This window comes from Physeter macrocephalus, chromosome 14, assembly GCF_002837175.3.
Source record: "Physeter macrocephalus isolate SW-GA chromosome 14, ASM283717v5, whole genome shotgun sequence".
Classification (NCBI taxonomy): domain Eukaryota; kingdom Metazoa; phylum Chordata; class Mammalia; order Artiodactyla; family Physeteridae; genus Physeter; species Physeter macrocephalus.
The window spans coordinates 75,524,986-75,532,761 of record NC_041227.1 but is presented as its reverse complement, the minus strand read 5'-3'; the positions used below and the strand labels follow the sequence as shown (position 1 = coordinate 75,532,761).

Genomic DNA, 7,776 nt, shown 5'->3' with positions numbered 1-7,776 from the left:
CAGGCTCAGCGGCCATGGCTCACGGGCCCAGCCGCTCCGCGGCATGTGGGATCTTCCCGGACCGGGGCGCGAACCCGTGTGCCCTGCGTCGGCAGGCGGACTCTCAACCACTGCGCCACCAGGGAAGCCCCTCTGTCCCTTTCTCGACTAATGTTCCTTTTGAACCAGGGTGTCTCCATCCTCTCTTTTCCTTCCCATCCTCCCACTTCCCCAGAGATACGGGAGAAGAAAATGTCCTTGTTACTATGTCCCACTGGTTAGGAAGATAGTCTTTCCTAGTACTCCTATTTTAAGAACACCAGAGCTCAAAACGTCTAACTTCAAACAGAAGGGATCGCCACCCCCATAGCTTCTGGACCATTCCTGTCAGCATGCAGACATCCCCCAGTTTGACAAATCCACCCTTGACCTCACATTCCCCTCCAGCCATCAGCTCATTTGTTTACTCCCCTTTTCCACAAAAGTCCTCAAAATGTGGTCAGTACTCATTCTCCAGTTCCCCCTTCCTGTTCTCTCACGTATCCCCCTTTTCAGGCCTCCCCACCAATTCCTGGAACTTCCCTCCTTAAGGCCACCGTTGCTCGTCTGCTCAGGTTCTATCTCCCGAAACCCAACAGAAACCCAACAAGCTGGAGCCAGCACTGCTGGTCACTTCCTCCTTCTTCTTCTTCTTCTTTTTGTTAATATGTAAAGTGATTTCATTACTTATTTCTTTATTTTTTAAAAATTTATTTATTTTTTTTAATTTTTATTTTTGGCTGCATTGGGTCTTCGTTGCTGCGCGCGGGCTTTTCTCTAGTTGCGGCAAGCGGGGGGCTACTCTTCGTTGTGGTGCGAGGGCTTCTCATTGCGGTGGCTTCTCTTGTTGTGGAGCACGGGCTCTAGGTGCACCGGCTTCAGTAGTTGTGGCTCATGGGCTCTAGAGCGCAGGCTCAGTAGTTGTGGCGCATGGGCTTAGTTGCTCCGCGGCATGTGGGATCTTCCCTGACCAGGGCTCGAACCCGTGTCCCCTGCATTGGCAGGCGGTTTCTTAACCACTGCGCCACCAGGGAAGCCCTACAATAGTCTCTTAACCGGGCTCCTTAAAGCCTCAGCAGTCTGTTTCTACACAGCATCCAGGGTGAATGTTAAGAAATGAAAGTCAGATTATGTTACTTCTCTGCTCAGAATCCTCCAGTGGCTTCCCATGTCACTCAGAACGAAACCTAGAGTTCTCGCCAAATCCCACAGGGCTGCGCATGACCCAGGCCTCTGCCCTCTCCCTGATCTCACCTCCTTTATTGCCCCTCACTTTTGGCAGGCCAGCCACAATGGCCTCCTCACTGTACCTGGACACATCAAGCGCGTTCCTACATTAGGGTCTTTGTACTTGTTATCCCACTGCCGAGAATTCTGTTCCATTATGATTTACTTCAGTTTGATTTCTGCTGAAATGTCACCTCTGTTCAGGGTTCCCCCAACACCTATCTAAAATAGTACCCCTGAATCTGTCTTCTTTCTTATTTTTGCTTTGTTTTTATTCTCAGCACCATTTCTCTCTCTTACCATCTGTTTTATCTATCTAATCATCTATTATCTATCTGTCTGTGTATCTATCTATCTATCATCACTGTGTTTCTCTAAAATATAAGCTCATGAGAATGAGAGCAGGAACTTTATTTTTATGTATTACCATATTCCCAGTTTCTAGAACCGTGTCTGGACTATAGGAGACATCAGTGTTGTTGAACGAATGGGTATCTGCTCTTAACGTCCCCCTTTGTGACCTCATGCCTTTGAGATTGGGTGAGACCTTAAAGATGGTCCTCCTTCACCTGATATCAACCTGGTGTCTTCCAAATGTCAATCATACTTATCACCTGTATTTTTGTTTCCTTAATAGTTGTTTAATTCATTAATTTTGTTCATTTAAATTCATTTATTAGAAAAGAAAGTTTGTACACCATTATAACATACGAAAGCAGTATCGCTTATTGAATTTTAGCCAGTACCATTACCTGCAGACAGTTCTGAGTCTGAAACCCACGTTTTCTTGGTTAAAAAAGGAGAATGTAAAGTTGTAGAGAGAAGTTAGGGAAATAGCACCAACCTGAGTGTTTTTCTGAGAGGTAGTCAGAAGGGTTGGAGGAGAAGTAGAAAGAACTCAAAAGGGAATCACTTTCTCACCAGGCTATTCGGTGCTATTTGTCTCCATCTCTGTAAACCACCTAATGCCAACTTTCAGACCCCTGTAGGTACGGGCTCCACACTGTGGGCAACACTGCACTAACCCATACATGCCTGGACTTGGACGCCTGTTTGTTCAGGTCTCATTTCTGTTCCTGATCCTTGGGCAGCCAGCACACGGGTTGACTTTGTTTTCCTGCGTCATCGGCAGCTTTGCATCTCTCTCTGGTGACCCCCGCAGCTCTGGGGTTTGTGTCAGCCTGAACACTGGACCTATTTTATGAAAGCCCAAGGGGTGGAGAAAAATGCTTGTCTTTGACTTCGAGGTTCTCATGTTTAATTTTCTCTAATCATTGAGCCATAATTAACTCTGTTTAAATAATTTAGAGGGGGAAACAACAAATTAAAGGTGCTAGCAAAATATAGATAATAAAACTAAAAATGGAAACAGGCCACATAGAAGAAAAATAATTAAAGCAGAAATCTGATAATTAAAGCAGAAATCTGATAATTGATTATTTGAAAAATAATTGATAAACTATCAATTTTGATAATGAGAATGAAAATTAAAATGAAGTCAGGATTTGGAAAACATACTTAATACGAAAGATTTATATTTAAGTTGAATATTCTTTTCAATTGTGGGCTAATACATCTTGTCAAATGAAAAATAGATGGCTACTTACAAATGTATGAAATATCCCCAAAGGTGCAAAAGTGAATTAGAGAACATGAATATAATGATAATAGAGAAAGAAACATAAAGTTATTAAATAGTTTCTAAAGGGGCATCGGATTCCAATGTCTTCAAAATCTTCTAAGAACCAATAATTCATTCAGTAATAAAAATTTTAAAAATATAGAAAATTATAGCATATTAATAATCTGTAAAATGGATAGAGTAATAATATTTGCTTAAAGGGGCTGTTGTGAGGATTAAATGAGAAAATACCCATAACTTGTATAGGAAAGTGCATTGCACATAGTAAGCAGTTAACCAGGCTATTACTATTACTATTATTATTCAATTCACTTTTAGAGGCAAATATTTTAAACTCAAGCTAAACAAAGACAATGAAAGGAATATTTTAGACCAATTTTGTTCATAGATATAGATATAAATGCCCCAAGTAAAATATCTGCAAAGAAAATAACACATTAAAAGAATTGGGCTTCCCTGGTGGCGCAGTGGTTGAGAGTCCGCCTGCCGATGCAGGGGACACGGGTTTGTGCCCTGGTCTGGAAAATCCCACATGCCGCGGAGCGGCTGGGCCCGTGAGCCATGGCCACTGAGCCTGCGTGTCCGGAGCCTGTGCTCTGCAACGGGAGAGGCCACAACAGTGAGAGGCCCGCGTACCGCAAAAAAAAAAAAAAAAAAAAAAAAAAAGAATTAACTGTTAGCCCGCGTACCGAAAAAAAAAAAAAAAAAAAAAAAAAAAAAGAATTAACTGTTAAACTCAAGGAAATCCAATAACGTCGTTCACCATGAACAAAATATAAAAATATTGTAATTAGACCTGGATAAAGCATCCAGATAAATGTATCATTGCCTTATAGATTAAAACTCTGAAAACATTAGGAGAGTTTTTTCTTAATATAATAAGCTGTGTATTTAAAAACAAGATTCAACATCTTGTTTACTGAAGACTTAAACCTTTTCCCTCAAAAGAACAAGAAATGGATGTTCTCTGTTATTATTCCTTATATAATATTTCACTAGAAATGCTGGTGATGGTTATCTTAAAGAGATAAAAACATAACTTTTTTACACAATATCTCTTATAACTAAAGTCTTAATAGAAATGAAGTCATTGCTAAAAATAAAGTTGAGTAAAGTTGTAGGCTATAATATCACACAAAAATCAGTAAATTGGTTACTGATACATCAATAATAAAACCACAAAAAAAGCACTGAAAAAGATGATTTCATTCCCACTAATGATAAAATAGATTATTTGGATTTTAATTCAACTTAAAAATGAAATATTTGTTCAAAGAAAGTTGTAATGGATAAAGGTATATATATGATATAAATAGATTTTAATTGAAAGGTTTAGGTATGTTTAGGTGATCATGCTTTCCAAGTAAGTATATAGATATTTTATTAGTAGTAATAAATTAATAATAAATACATAATCTACAGGAGGCACTGTAGTAAGTACTTAAATATTAGCTTTTAAATTCTACCCCAGACTCAACAAATAGGTACTATTATCTAACTTACAGAGGTTTACAAGTTAAGTAAATGTAATAAACGTAGGAATTTTACATTAAGGACTGTACCAGGAAACAAATCCTTTGGAAAAATAAGATAATTTGTTCAGATATTTGTTGAAACATTATTCCTTCCTAAATTAAAAAAAAAATTGGAACAACCAAATGCTCAAAATAGTAAGAGAATAGCTTTGCAGCTATGATGTATCAATGCAGTGGAATACTATACAGATATTAAAAACAAAAGAATGTGTCCGGATGTGGCTATTTGTCTGTGATACAGACTTTGAAAGAAGAACATAAGGTAGCGTGTACCTACAGATGACATCTATTTCAGAATGTACATCTGCCAACAAAAATAAGGTGTTAATTTGGAGGGTAATGGGAACAGTTTGATGTTTAATTTCCACTAGTTGTTTCCTTGCTAAGTTGCTTACATTCAACGTGATGTGAAATAGGCCATGGTGGGCAGTCACTTGCTCTGCTTCGGAGCCGTTTTTTTTTTTTTTTTTTTTTTTTTTTTTTTTTTTTTTTGGCGGTACGCGGGCCTCTCACTGGTGTGGCCTTCATGGTCAGTCCATCAGTTTGAAACTTTGACTCTAGTTTCAAAATATTTCCAGGATTAATGTCTTTGCTATCACTCTGAGCTATGTCCCCAATGTGTTTCGCATGGAATAGTGCCGTAGTTTCTCATTGGACTCCCAGATTTCATCCTGGCTCTCCTACAGCCTATTTTTTTTTTTTTGCGGTACGCGGGCCTCTCACTATCGCGGCCTCTCCTGTTGCGGAGCACAGGCTCCGGACGCGCAGGCTCAGCGGCCATGGCTCACGGGCCCAGCCGCTCCGCGGCATGTGGGATCTTCCCAGACCGGGGCACGAACCCCTGTCCCCTGCATCGGCAGGCGGACTCTCAGCCACTGCACCACCAGGGAAGCCCCTGAGCCGGTCTTAATGTCAGCAAACATTATCAATTGTATCTGCCAGGGATAAGCATTAGAAGTGGGTGGAATTACTGGATAGGCCTCCATAGTCGGGAATGAGGGCAGGGGCTGAGTGAGGTTGTCCAGGAATTGAATCCTTTGTGATTTTAGGAAGTTTGTGCTCTGATTTCTTCTCTATAAAGTGATGGGGTTGGAGTCCTAGCTGGTTTTCAAGGTCCCGGGCTGGTCTCTGGTCCTGCCTATCTTTGAGAAGTAGAGGAGATGCCTTTGGGCTTATATGTTTTGGGGCATTGGGAGAGGAGCGTCTCCTCTCGTCCCTACACTGGCACTGTCCTGTCCAGTTCTGATTTCTGCCACCCCACCCAAGGAATCGGCCTCCTCCTGACTTGCTCCTCTTCCTAAGGAGGGGCAGACAGCTCAGAAGCAGCCTACAGCCAGAGACACAACCTCTGGCCCCATGGAAAGCAGGGTGAGGAGTGCATCTGTGCCTGGAATGCAGGGTGAGCAAGGAGGCTCCAGTCCCTGATTCTTGGGCCTCAGAGAGGTGTGTGGGCCTCACACTTGGATTATTTGCAGAGCTACTCGTGACCTCTAGGGAGCAGTACCCAATGGGCAGTGTTCAAAATAAATGTGCAGTGATTACCTTGGGTCTGGCTAGGCCCAGTTCTCCTGGGCTCCACATCATCTCCTTAGGGTTTTTCTCCTGGAAAGTTATTGCTTTAATGGTTTAATCTGTAACTTTTGTCTACAGGGGATATCTTAATAGTTTCTTTTAATCTTCAGTCCAGGGAACTCATCTTGTTTATTCAATCAGATCAGAACTCCAATGTTCATGTTTGTTTTTTTGTTTTGTTTTGTTTTGTTTTTGCGGTACACGGGCCTCTCACTGCTGTGGCCTCTCCCCTTGCAGAACACAGGCTCTGAATGCGCAGGCTCGATGGCCATGGCTCACGGGCCCAGCCGCTCCGCGGCATGTGGGATCTTCCCGGACCAGGGCACGAACTCATGTCCCCTGCGTCGGCAGGCGGACTCTCAACCACTGCGCCACCAGGGAAGCCCACCAATGTTCATGTTGATGGTCATTTTTTTAAAATTGTGATTTTTAAAATTGAAATGTAGTTGATTTACAATGTTGTGTTAGTTTCAGGTGTACAGCAAAGTGATATATATATATATATATATGAATAAACAATGCTATTGCATACTTAATAGAATACAGTATAGTGTAAAATAACTCTTATGTACACTGGGAAACCAAAAAATTTGTGTGACTTGCTTTATTTTGGTGCTCTGATACCAAACATGCAGTGTAATATCACTGAGGTATGCTTGTGTGTGTGTGTGTGTGTGTGTGTGTGTGTGTGTATACATATATATATATATATATATATATATAATATATATATAATAGTGGCCATCCTAATGAGTGCGAGGTGGTATCTTATTGTGGTTTTGATTTGTACTTCCTAAATGATTAGTGCTGTTGAACATTTTTTTCATGTTTGAATAAACAAATGGCTTAGCCATTTGTATATATTTGGAGAAATGTCTATTCAAATCCTTTTCCAATTTTTAAATCAATTTTTTTTAATTGTTAAGATGTAGGAGTTCTTTATGTATTCTGGATATTAACCCCTTATAAGATATATGATATGTAATATTTTCTCCCATTTCATAGGTTGCTTTTTCACTCTGTTGTGTCCCTAGGTGCACAGACATTTTTAATTTTGATGATCAAGATTATCTATTTTTTCTTTTGTTTTCTGTGCTTTTGGTATCATATCCAAGAAATAATTCCCAAATCCAATGTTATGAAGTTTTACCCCTGTGTTTTCTTCTAAGTGTTTTATAGTTTTAGGTATTACATTTAGGACTTTTATCCATTTTTAGTTCATTTTTGTATGTGGTATAAGGTAAGGGTCCCACTTCATTCTTTTGCATGTGGATATTCACATTTCCCAGCACCATTTGTTGAAAAGACTGTTATTTCCCCACTGAATGGTCTTGGCACTCTTGTCAAAAATCACGTAGCCATTTTTATGAGGGTTTACCTTTGGGCTCTCTATTCTGTTCCATTAGTCTATATGTCTGTCTTTATACCAGTACCACACTGTTTTGATTACTGTAGCTTTGTAGTAAGTTTCAAAATCTGGAAGTGTGAGACCTCCAACTTTGTTCTTCAAGATTGTTTTGTCTACTCAGGGTCCCTTGAGATTCCATATGAATTTAAGGATGGGTTTTTCTATTTCTAGGGAAAAAAACCCTGCTGTTTGGGATTTGATAGAAATTGAATTAAACCTGTACATTGCTTTGGGTAGTATTGACTTCTTTTTTTTTTTTTTTTTTTTTTTTTTGTGGTACGCGGGCCTCTCACGGTTGTGGCCTCTCCCGTTGCGGGGCGCAGGCTCCGGACGCGCAGGCTCAGCGGCCATGGCTCACGGGCCCAGCTGCTCTG

At 40.5% G+C, this 7,776-nt stretch overlaps 1 protein-coding gene across 7 annotated transcripts in view; it reads left to right on the top strand.

Moving 5' to 3' along the window:
• LOC102979137 (cytochrome P450 3A29-like) overlaps positions 1-7,776 on the top strand; it is an 86,610-nt gene that overhangs the window by 1,010 nt on the left and 77,824 nt on the right. The gene's annotated exons all lie outside the window — the stretch shown is intronic.